Source organism: Ailuropoda melanoleuca, chromosome 6, assembly GCF_002007445.2.
Source record: "Ailuropoda melanoleuca isolate Jingjing chromosome 6, ASM200744v2, whole genome shotgun sequence".
NCBI lineage: Eukaryota > Metazoa > Chordata > Mammalia > Carnivora > Ursidae > Ailuropoda > Ailuropoda melanoleuca.
This window is the reverse complement of record NC_048223.1, coordinates 67,485,647-67,498,711: the sequence shown is the minus strand read 5'-3', so window position 1 is coordinate 67,498,711 and position 13,065 is coordinate 67,485,647.

Sequence of the window (13,065 nt, the reverse complement as noted above, 5' to 3'; positions counted from 1 at the left end):
GGTTACTCTAGGCAGCACAGAGAGAAACCCAGTCATCTCACACTTCAAAGTATTTATTTAAACTCAGCAAAGTTCTCACAGTTTACACAAAAAGATTTTTGTAGGAATCGAAGATGTCATCTGTCTACTTCCTGTGTACAGTCATCCTCCCCACCTCTGCCCCCCCCCGACCCCAACTCCAGGGCTTGGCCAATCATCGCAAAGACGGAGCGTGTACTGATTTCAGGTCAAAACGTCTTCAAACATAGTGGGAAAACCAATCAGACTTTCGGGCTTTCAAGAGCTATTTTCGTAAGCATTCTCTTAGAAAATGAGAATTTTATTCAGATCCTAGATAATAGTCCAGTCTTGATCACATCCGGGACAGGACTTGAGTTTTGTCTTTCCGGAATTATCATTTATGGACATGGGAACACAGCCAGGGGAAAAAACACACAAAGGTTTACAGCTTTCCAAGTCTTGCTTGTGGTGAATAAAGGCAAAATTAAGGCAACCAACTTCAAAGTGATGATGCATCACGCTTTATCACTAAAACCCAACATCTTTGGATTTCCTGCTAGTCCACAAAGATTACCGAAAGGGTGATAACCAGATAAAACACAGAGGATAATCAATTATTGAATCGTTCTCTTATTTATGAGTCTTAGAAGTAGTAGGTCCGTTTCTTCTGATGGAGTGGGCGAAATTGTTTCTATTAACTTCTCTTCTTATTTGTGCTCTCCTTTCCCCCATCTCCATCCTGCACACTTCAACTCCCTCATGTGTTCTTTCTACTCCTAATCCTTTTTGCTATCTCTCCTTTAGAGTTCCCATCAGAAGTTGTCTTTCTCGGGGCTCCTGGGTGGCATAGTCGGTTAAGCATCTGACTCTTAGTTTCGGCTCAGGTTGTGATCTCAGGGTCTTGAGATGCAGTCCCATGTGGGGCTCCATGCTCAGTGGGGAGAATGCTGGAGAGTCTCTCTCCCTCTCCCTCTGCCCCTCTGCCCCTCTGGCTTGTGCTTTCTCTCTCAAATAAATAAATAAATCTTTTAAAAAAATTGTCTTCCCTGAGTCCCTTACCCTTTGGTCTTGCCCTTTGCTAAAAGATCAATAGATTAAGTTTGGCCAAAATATTAGTCCAGATTTAATAATCTTGCTATTTCTAGCAGCATGTCTGGGCTCATGGGAATATGAATTGGAATAGGAGGAAAGGGCTTTCTGATGCTCACTTAAAAATCAAACTACTTAGGCATACAGCCCTCTGGTTATGAGTAGGGGCAGGACCCATGCCAAGTTGAGATGGATTACAGTTTTCCAAGCTATCCCTTTCTGACACTGAATTTCATTAATGCGAGTGAGCAAAAGGGACAGCCCCCAACTATATCCCTCACATCTGACTGGAAATGATGCAGACAGCAAATAGGCTAGAAGCAAAGGTCCTACCAAACCCCTGCCAACCCCAAGGGAGAGGGTAGCTGCCGTGGGCCTGTGCTAGAGTATGGAAAGCAACAGTCCCTGTCATGCAGGGAACATCTGTCCGTGACTGTAGTGGCAGTTGAGCCATTGAGAGGAACAATTACAAGGCCCTGCTGACGTCAATTCTTGGAAAAGAGCTTGGCCTGTTGTAAAAAGCTGCTGCGCATTGACTGTATTAAGCCACATCACTTGAAGTAATCAAGGTGATCTGTATGTGTCATAATAGCCACGGTGCTTGTCATTTCTGTCCTGCTTCACCAGGACACAAACGCAGCGAGCTAACCAGAGGTGCTCTGCTCGGAAAAGTTACTGCTTTTTCTCTGCTCTTCTCCCTCCCTTCTTGTCATTCCTGATCTTGACTCCTCGTTCTTGTCTTTGAGACCAAGTGTGCAAGCCTGCCTTCAAATTCCACTGTTGTCTCTTATTAAATGTGTGACTTTTTGTCAAGTTCCTTAATCATGCTCTTCCAAGAAATTTTTTTACACTCATGTGATACTGTTTCGGTTCTGCCTGCTTTTTGTTTCACAATTGATTATTCTTTTTATGAGTACTATTTCTTCATTTATATCAGAAACGCTAAGTATGTTTGTGTTCTGTTTTCTCTACTATCTAACATCCAATAAAATGGACTTTTTTGATATAGGGTTTTATGTATTTAGATACACACACAGAGTCATGTAACCTTCACTGGTACTCCATAAAGAACATCCGAGTAGAAATGTAAAATATTCTTGGACATCTACTCAGGAAGTGATTATTAGGCAACCACAATGAGAAAGCAGTGGGGGTGGGGTGAAGAGTAGAAGGAAGACTGTGTGTTGTTGTTTTTTAATCAAACAGACCTAAATTCAATTTTCTTCCTCCATGTCTATAACCAAATATGAACCCTACGGACTTGTGTTCTTTGTGGAAATCCTAACACACCAGCTACGAAGCGCGTGTGCAGAGTATGGTTTTAAACCCCTGACAGGGCAGGTGCTATTTTAGTTACCAGTGGAGAAACTAGGTCTCCAAGTGGTTCAGGATTGTTGTTTCTTCAGCTCTTACCACGTGCCAGGTCATATACTAAGCATTTTCTCTAGACGTGATAAAACTTGATCAAGCAGGTCCTGCTATTAATCTCATTTTCCGGATGAGGTAACATCCCACACTGGAAGGCAGGGTGGAGCCAGGATTCACCAGCAGGCATTTGGAGTTCTTGTCCAGTGTTCTTAACAACGGACCATAGACACTTCATCGCGTGGTGCTCTGACTGCCCTTCCAAGTCCAGGTCAGCCGGCCTGCCTTCAAATCCCATGGTCGCTTATTAAATTGTGAATTTGTCAAGTTACTTACTTACTCTCTTCCAAAAACTTTTTCACACCCATGTGATACCATTTCAGTTCTGCGTGCTGTTATGTTTCACAGTTTTATTCTTCTTTTTATGAGTATGATTTCTTCATCTATACCCAAAATGCGAAGTATAAAGTTTTGTTCTGTTTTTTTAATTAACATCCAATAAAACTGACTTCTTTGATGTACAGTTCTATGCATTTTAACACAAATATAGATTCACATTAAACTTCTCCACGGAAAAGCCCAATGCTGTCAGAATTCCCAGTGCTGCCCCTGCTTTTAGCCACTCCCTCCTCCTACCTCATTCCCCTGGCAACCATTGATCTTTTCTCCATCATCTCCATCAATTGTTTTTGTCTTTTCTAGAGTGTCATTAATTGAAATCATACAGGATGCAGCCTCTTAAGACTCTCTTTGACTCAGCAGAAATCTTTGATATTCACCCATGTTGTTGGATATATCATTAACTAGTTCTTTAAAAAAATTATTTGAGAGAGAGAGAGCATGGCAGGGAGCGGCAGAGGAAGAGGAAGACAGAGAATCCTAAGCAGACTCCCTGCTGAGCAAGGAGCCCGACGACGAAGACTCGAGGTTCATCTCATGACCCTGAGATTATGACCTGAGCTGAAACCAAGAGTCCGGCGCTCAACCGACAGAATCGCCCAAGCTCCCCTAACTTGCCCCATTTTATTCCTGCGTGGTATTTCATCGTTTGGGGCAATTAAATTCATTCCCACCAGCAACATATGACAGTTCCAGGGGCTCTGAGTCCTCCTCGGCACTCGGCATCATCAATATACATATTTTAATGATTATAACATTTTTTGATGATGGAATTATCCTGGGAAACAATCACAATAAAGAGTAATCTTTCAAATAGAGTAGTTCACTAAGTGAAACATTCCTTCGAAACATGGCATTCGAAAGAATTTCAAATATGTCAGTATGGAAGCCCTTGGATTTATATATAGACATCTCAGCAGTAATTCACACAAGTTCTACTCCATATCACATTGTTATTGATATGTGTGTGTGTGTCAGTGTTTTTTATTTTAGTTATTCTAACAGGTGTGGTGGTATCTCGTCATGCTTTTCATCCCCATTTCTCTAACTGTTCACGTGTTGAGCATCCTTCCTTGTCCTTATGTGCCATCTGTATATCATCTTTGGTGAAGTATCCTTCAAGTCCTTTGCCCATTTTTACTTGGGTAGTTTATTTTCTTACTGTTGAGTTTTGATAATTCTTTCTATATTCTGGATATAAGTCCTTTGTCATATATGTGACTTATAAATATTTCTCCAAGTATATAGCTTGGCTTTCATTCTCTTAACAGTATCTTTCACAGAGCAAAAGTTTTTCATTTTGATGTAATCCAGTTTATCCTTATTTTTTTCTTATGGATTGTGCTTTTTTGTTAAATTTAAAAATGCTTTCCCTAACTCCAAGCCACAAAGACTTTTTTTTCTATGCTTGCTTTAAAAAATTTTATAGTTGTACAATTTACATGTAAATGTGTCATCAATTTTGAACATTGGTATGGGCCGTGAGGTTATGTCAAGATTCATTATTTTGCTTAGGGATATCCCATTGTTTCATCACCATTTGTTGAAAAGACTGTATTTTCTTTACTGAATTGCATTTCCATCTTGGCCAAATGCCCATTGGCCATATTTGTGTGCGTCTTTTTCTGAACTCTTGTTTTGTTCATTGACCTAATGTGTCTATCCCTTTGCCAGTGCTACACATTTTGATTACAGTAGTTTTATAGTAAGTCTTTAAAAAAGGAAGTTTCAGTCCTCCAACTTTGTTCTTCTTTTCTCAAAATTCTTTTGGCTAATCTAGTTCCTTTCCCTTTCTATATAAATGTTAGAACCAGTGTTTCTGTATTTACAAAAAAAAATCAGCTGTGATTGCATTAAAATTATAGACCAATTTGTGGAGAATTGACATCTTAACCCTTCTGGAGTCTTCTGATCCACTGAGAATAATCCAAGAGATTTAAAAGAACACAGTATGTCTCTCTCTTTTATTTGTGCCTTCTTTGATTTCTTTCATCAGCATTTTGTATATCTAAGTCTATACATGATTTTTAGATTTATACCTAAATAGTTCATTTGGGGGGGATCTATGGAAATTAATGTTATTTTGTTTATTTCTGTTTCAATTTCTGCATTGTTAGCATATATAAATATGATTGATTTTTGTGTGTTGACTTTCTAGCCTGCAATCTTGCTAAACTCAGCTGTAGAAACTTTTATGTAAATTCCATGTCATTTTCTATATAGATAATTTTCTATATAGGCAATGTCATCTGTGAATAGGGATGTTTTACTTCTTCCATTCCGATCTTTATGTCTTTTACTTATTTTTCTTTCCTGTTTTTTGTTGCCTAGAACCTCCAGTATAATAACAAAGAGGACTGGTGAGAGTAGAATCCTTCCTTTGTTCCCAGTGTGGAGGGCTAGGATTCAGTCTTTCACCAGTTAAGTATGATGTTAGCTTTAGGATTCCTGTACATGCCCTCTGTTTGGTTTAAAAAGTTTCCTTCTATTCCTAGCTTGCTGATGGTTTTGATCATGAATAGATGTTGAGTTTCATGAAGTGTTTAAGTGGTTTTTTCTGCATCAACTTAAATGATTACGTGGCTTTTTTCTTTTTTGGTTTATTAATATGGTGGCTTACATACAGTAATTGCTTTTCTTTTATTCTATTAAAAATTTTAAAAATTGTGATAAAATACCCATAACACAAAATTTACTATCTGAGCCATTTTTAAGCATATAGCTCAGTGTCATTAAGTACCTGGTTGTGCAATCAATATCACCATTGATCTCAAGAATTTTTTTCATGTTCACAATGCATTTATTTTTATACTCCCACTTCACCAAACTTTCCCTCTCCCTCAGACCTCTGATATCATTTCCCTCCCATTGGATAATTTCCTTTAGCATTTCCTTTACAGCAGGTCTGCTTATGACACATTCTTTTAGTTTTTCTACATTGAGAAATGTTACTTCACTTTCATTCTTGACAGTAGAACAGTCACTGGATAGAATATTTTCACTGGTTATTAATTTGGAGTTGAATGTTTTTTTCTTTCAGCCCTTTAAAATGTTGTATCGCTTTTGTCTGGGCTCCCCGGTTTCTGATGAAGAATCTGCCACCATTCATATCCTTGAGATACACTGGTTTCCTCTGACTGATTTCAGGATTATTCTTTGTCTTTTGCCTTCAATCATTTGATTATGCCGTGTTTGGAGATGGACTTCTTTGAGTTTATTCTGTTTGGAATTTACTGAGCTTCTTGAATTAAAAAAAAAAAAATGTGTCTTTTGTCAGATTTAGAATGTCTTCAGCCATTATTCCATCAAATAATTTTTCTTTTTTTCTTTTTTTTTTTTTTTAAAGATTTTATTTATTTATTTGACAAGAGATAGAGACAGCCAGCGAGAGAGGGAACACAAGCAGGGGGAGTGGGAGAGGAAGAAGCAGGCTCATAGTGGAGGAGCCTGATGTGGGGCTCGATCCCACAACGCCGGGATCACGCCCTGAGCCGAAGGCAGACGCTTAACCGCTGTGCCACCCAGGCGCCCCCATCAAATAATTTTTCTACTCCATGCTCTTTCTTCTCATTTTCTGAGAGTCTGATGAAACAATATTGATGTTAGAGCTTTTGGTATTTCCCCCAGTTCCCTGAAGCTCTGTTCATTTTTAAAATCTTCTGTGCTGTTAATATTGCATGATTTACATTGATCTATTTTTCCTCTATCATTTCTGTTCTACTATTGAGCCCATCCAGTGAATTTTTCAGTTTGGACATTTTATTTTTCACTTTTATTTTATTTTTAAAATTTTTTTTATTATGATATGTTAGTCATCATACAATACATCATTAGTTTTTGATGTAGTGTTCCATGATTCATTGTTTGCGTATAACACCCAGTGCTCCATGCAATACTTGCCCTCCTTAATACTCTTCACTATTTTTCACTTTTTAAAGTATCTATTTGGTTCTCCTTAGTATCTTCTATTTCCTCGCCAAGATAGTCTATGTTTCTGTTTGTTTCAAGAGCATTTACTCTTCCTTCTTACAGGTAATCTGGGTCATCTCAGAGTTGACGCTGTTCATTGTGTTTTCTTGAGAGTTAAGATTTCCCTGTGTTTTCTCTCTATCTCTCTGCCCCTCTCTCCTAAATAACTCTGGATTGAGTCTTAGACATTTAGAATGTTATGTTATGAGATTCCGAATCTTGTTTAAATCCTTAGGGAAATGACTTTTTTGTTTTAGTAGGCAATTGTCCAGGTTCCGTTCAAGCCACATGTTCTAACTTGCCTTCTATGGGTGAAGTTTCCAGTATCAGTTCAATTTCAAAGTGTTTTCAATGTTATTCTGTCCCACATGTGTGTTTGGCAGCTGGGGTGTGGTCTAACCTGTCACCAGGTCTTCTAATCCTATGGTATGCTCAGATCCATATATGTGCATATCAAATGTAGGCCCAGTATTCATATATAATGTTAGGGAATTACTCTTGATTTCCCTTCTCTCTGCAATCTCACCAAATTGTTTTAGCTCACTGGGACTTCCAGCCAGAAAATTGAATCTTAACTTTTTCTACTCTGTAGGGTACTTCCTATGACTAGCGCCAAGCAGTAGGACAGAAACAAAGCAGAAACAAAAACACTGCTACTCCTTTATTGCTTGGGGTTTGGAATAGGAGAAAATAGGGGCAAAACCTGGGGTGTTCTCCACTCTCTCTGTTCCATAGAATCTCCTTTTCCCTGCCTTTTGAAACAGAAATCTAGAGCTTCTCTTAAATCTCTTCCTGACAACAGCCAGGGTGCCTTTCAGATTTTGGGCTGCATTTGAGTCCAGGCTCTGTGATACTGGAGGGAAAAACTCATAAATTCACCAGTTTGGGTTAAATTTCAAATTCAGGTCTTATTTCTCAATCTGCATGCTGCCATTTATTTATTTATTTTAAAGATTGATTTATTTATTTATCAGAGAGAGAGAGCACAAGCAGGGGGAGCGGCAGGCAGAGTGAGAAACAGGCTCCCGTCTGAGTTCTATCCCAGGACCTTGAGATCATAAGATGATTAACAAGCTGAGCCACCCAGGCGTCCCTGCCATTTATCTTTTAAAGTTTTCACATAGCTGTCTCATGCAATCAGTCGACGACTTTTAGTTGCATTCAGAAGAGATGGGGTGCAGTGTGTTTAGTCCATCTTTCTTAGACCAGAACCCTAAGTCTTTTAAAGTTGTCTTCAAATGTGCATTATTTTCATTTCATCGAGTGTGCTTTTATGCCCTAATTATTGATTTCATTGGCTGTCCTTCATTTTCTAATAGGCTGTAAATGAAAACAGTCTTGGTGTCAATTTTTCCACTTACTGTTGCATGACCTTAAGTAAATTACTTATTTAAACTCTGTTGTATCAGTAGACTTATCTATAAGATAGGGACACAGGCCAGAGGGGTGGGGGTTGGGGCAGGGGGAAGAGGAAGGAGTAATTAGTTAGAAGGCTATTGCGGTAGTCTTGGAAAAAAAAATAACAGTGGTTTGAGCCAGGGTATTGGTGGTGGTAACATGGAGAGCCTCTTTGGCTTTCCTCCACCCCGTATTCATAGTCTATTCATCCTAATGTTCAAGATGAATAAGAGGATGTGGTCCAAAAAAAGGGGGGGGGGAACCTAGTGTTTCAGTTCTTTTTTTCTGCTGCCTCAAAAACAACCTTGATTTATGTTAAATTTTAGTATGAGGAACTGGGTTTGTTTGCTCTAGAGAAAGCTCAAGGGTGGGGCAGAAGGGACTGGAAATAGGCTAGTTGTCTTCAAAAGGCTAAGGAAACACCGTCTATGAGAAGAACCACTAGATGTGCAATAAGCAAGCTGGCAGGTGCAAACAGAACTACAGGAAAGCCATTATTAAGAGGCAGTTTAGTTTAATACCAGGATGAACTTTATAATTATTAAAGCCGTCTAAAACTGGAATAAGCAGTTTGGGGCACAGGAGTATATTGGTTGTAGGATGATAATGGTTTTGACAATATACAAATTTTGGCATTTTTCCCGCTTACACTAGCTTTGTCCTCTTCATTTTGTTCAAACAGAGTTGTGGAAACAGCTTAAGTCAGTGACAGCCATTTTGCAAGAGAAGTGATTCTACTCTGTCTTTCCATTCTCGTTTCTTAAAGCATAATTTCTTAAGTGCTTACGAAAGTACCAGGCTCTGTGCTAAGTACTCTAGATGCATTATCTCATTATATTTTCACAATATTTTGAGAAACCTGTTATCATTATCATCATTCTGCGCATGAAAAAAACAAGGTTTGGAGATGTAATAATTCACTTGAGTTCACGTGACTATGTAGGCAGAATAATCGTCCCCCAAAGATATCCACGTCCCAACTCCTGGAAACGGTGACTGTGTTACCTTACACAACAAAGGCACCTTGCAGATGTAATGAAGTTAAAGATCTTGAGATGGGAAGATCACCCTGGATTATCCAGATGGGCCCAGTATAATCACATGGGCCCTTAAAATAGGAAGGTCAGGGTCAGAGAAAAAGTAACTACAGAAGCAGAATCAGAGAGAGATTTAAAGAGACTACTTTGCTGGCTTTGAAGATGGAGAAAGAGGCCATGACCCAAAGAATACAGGTGGTCTCTAGAAGTTGCAAAAGGCAAGAAAACAGATACTTCCTTAAAGTGTCCAGAAGGAACCAGAGCTGCTAACAACTTTCTTTCACCCCAGTTAGACCCGTTTTGGAGCTGCAGTTTGAACTAAATGGAAGACGTGAGCTCTTGAGCGCATGCATCATGGTGTTTGCTTTAATGCTGACCTCGGTTTCAGTGTCCTGTACACACAGATCTAAACCTCACAGATTGCCCACATATTACAGATGGTGTTCTTTCTGGAAATTTCATAATCCTGGAGGCCATGAGCGGGAGGAGGAATGCCCTATTAACATTATATGCCATTCATGACTTAGATTCAGAATTAGAATTTAATGGGACCCTCACAGTTCTTTCGTCTCATCTCTGCTTCTGAGGCATGACCTCCCTCCGCAGTGTCCTTGTCATGTGGGTGTCCAGCGCGGCTTGCACACACCTCCAGTGACTGGAACTGCACGTCTCCTGTGGAAAGCCATGCCATCTTAAAGCAACTCTGTTAGAAATTTCCATTTCATATTGACCAAAAACTCTTCCTTGCAACTGCCATCCGTGGGTTCCAGTCCTATTACTTAATGGCACATGGAATTCATGTTTACTGGCTCTGTATTGGGAGGAATGTTAAAGTGCATGGCCTCTAAGCAGACTTTTAGCTCTTAAGATTCAAGCCTGATCCTTATCCAGGACACAAATACCGGTCTTGTAGGGTTGCTGTGAGAATTAGAGCTGATGTTCATAAAATATAGAGCATGCCAAGGATCTTCATAAAAGGTGATGATGATGATAACACAGTTTCACAAAAAGGCAGCTTTCTCATCTTTTGTAATTTTTTAAGCACCAGACTAAATCCTTCTCCCCAAATCCCAGTGCCTTCTAATGCCCATGTATGTGAAATTCTGTCAAGTACTCCACTCTCCTATCCTTTAAATATGCTCCGGTTTGACAGTATCCCTCAAAGTATGAGTCTAGACCTCATCGTGAAATATCTTCATTGTCTTCTGTGCTTTCTTAATATCTAGTTAGAGTAAGACCAGCCACAGTGGAGTGAGCAGACTGGAGGATATTGAATAGTCGAATAGGCCTGCACAGACTGTGGTCGGGGGACTCGTGGGGATCAGGGCTGCCTACAGCAAGGGGGAGGCAGTTGTGATTTGCATCAGGAGGGGAGAGTAAATAAGAAGATCCAAATAGTGCAAAAGGTCCAGAATGAGTAAGTGGTGGGGATTCAAAGACAAGTTTCACTTGCTTCATAGTCTTGTCCTTGACATATAACTTAGGCATATATGGACATTTCAACTGGAGGTATCAAAGCAACAAAGCTGTTACAAAATTTACTGGCAACAAAGAGGAGAGCTGAACCTTGCAAGGGGAACATAGACTTTCATAGGCTTCCCTCATCTAAAACCAATTTAAAAGAACTTGGCTCACAACTTGAACTACCTATTCCATATTGTTCTTATTGGTCTGGCTGCCCCTTCTTTTGATAACCAAGAAATCTTCCTTTTTCCCATTAGAACTCAATATGCACTTGAATGGTCATTGACTTCAATCACACTCCAATCATACTTCAGACAGTACATGACCGTCTCGAATATTCTTTAGCTAATCTTCCTATTAGGCATTATTAATCATGAAATACCATCTTTTACCACACTTAGTATGATCACTTGACAATGTTCAGTGAATCAAATCTTTTAGGTAAAGTCACAAATTGGATTTACTTTTGATTATGAACACTCTGCAATCATATTCATTGGAAGCACCCAAATTGTGACTGATGAGCTTGCATCAGGAAGTTAATAGTCATAAAATGGACTTGTACCCTAGACTCAATATCCTTGATCCGACTTTCCTTTCCTTTGAATCAAGTGAAGAGAGAAAACTACCTAACCAGCTTTTTGTTCAGCTTGGTTCCTCACCCATTATATAGACTACAGAAATAATTTGTGATTAGCAAAATCAACAGCTATGGTGAAGATTATTTTAAAAACCCATTATGCTTATAACAATTCACAAATCTAGAAACATCGTTAAGCACCTCTACAAGAACATTCACAGTGAAATGAAATGAACAGACTAAACTTGACTGAAATGGGGTCGATAAGGTTTACTTGTGGTGGAAAAAAGGCATCTGAGGCCTCAGAGGGAAACATTTTCAAGTCATTGGCCAAAAAAATTAAAAATTATTACAGTGAGCCTGACAATTTGCCACATGTGATGCTCTTGATAGCTAAACAAGATATTCTAATCACCAATTATTCCCTGGGAGAATAAAAGAATAAAATTAAACACTGGAGAAAGAGTTCTAAGAGTAATCAGGTTCTGTAATTTGAACAAGTAATGTTTCAATGTTATCAAAAACATTTCTGTGCAAAATAGATCCCATTGCAACTAAAATCCTAAATCTAAGACTCAGGCAATTTCTCAGCAGCTTTCACATTCTGCCCCAATTGTAAAGGGCAGGTAGAGCTATTAAAAAAGAATGACTAAGTCTTCAATTTGTGCTAGGGCTTGTGCTAAATGCCATAGAGAATACAAGAAATTTATATTTCAAGGAGGTTAGGACATCTAGTTGGCTGGATCAGTGATGAACCTTAATGTATCATTTGTGCTATATGAGTACAGGGATGAAACAAAACATTGGCCAAGGACAGGTCAAGGGCCACCAGATAGGTCAATCCAAGTCAAGGTGCATCTAGGAAGTAATTCAGGGTAAACTGAGGGTATGAGTCAGGGTAATGTCCATTAGTCCATTACTTTATATACCAAACACTAATTGCTGGACTGAATTGTGTCCCCTCACCCCCAAATTCCTATGTGGAAGCCCTAACCCCCAGTGTGATCATATTTAGAGATGGGGTCTTTGAGAGGTTATTAGGTTTAGGTGAGGTCATGAGGGTGGGCCCACATGGTGGAATATAGGAAAATATCGGAGAGATTGCTCTTCCTTTTCCCCCAAGAGCATGTAAGGAGTAGTCACTTGAGCACATAGAGGGATGGCAGCTTCCTACAAGCCAAGAGAAGAGGCTTCAGAATGAAACCTGCCTTGCTGGCACATTGGTCTTGGACTTCCCAACTCGCAGAACAGTGAGAAATAAGTTCGTTGTTTAAGTCACTCAGTCTATGGTATTTTGCTATGGAAGCCCAAGCTGACTAAGATACTCATTAAATACCTACCATCTCCCAACTCTCCCAACACTTGCCCAACAGGGAAACAAAGATGAGTAGAACACAGTCTCTGCTCCCCAAGGGTGGGGAGGCTTAGAACAAGTAATGAGGGCCATGTGCTAACTGCCATAGCAGAGAGAACTCGAGAGGGGAGCTTATAACTGTCAAAGGAGGCCAGGGAAACCTTCCCGAAAAGGGGGACATGGAAGTAGGATCCTGAAGGATGAGCAGGAAGTTCGTCTGATGCCCCAGGGGTTCTAATGAAGTAAGAACATGATGGGCAGAGGGAATAACTTGTGTGAGAGTGCAGTGGGGCAGAGAGGAAACAGCAAAGACTGTATTTCACAGCCGCTAGGCCACACAATTTTTCCTATTTCAGTATCTCAGAGTTGGGATATAGCTTACAACTGATGATAAGTTATAGTTACTTGAT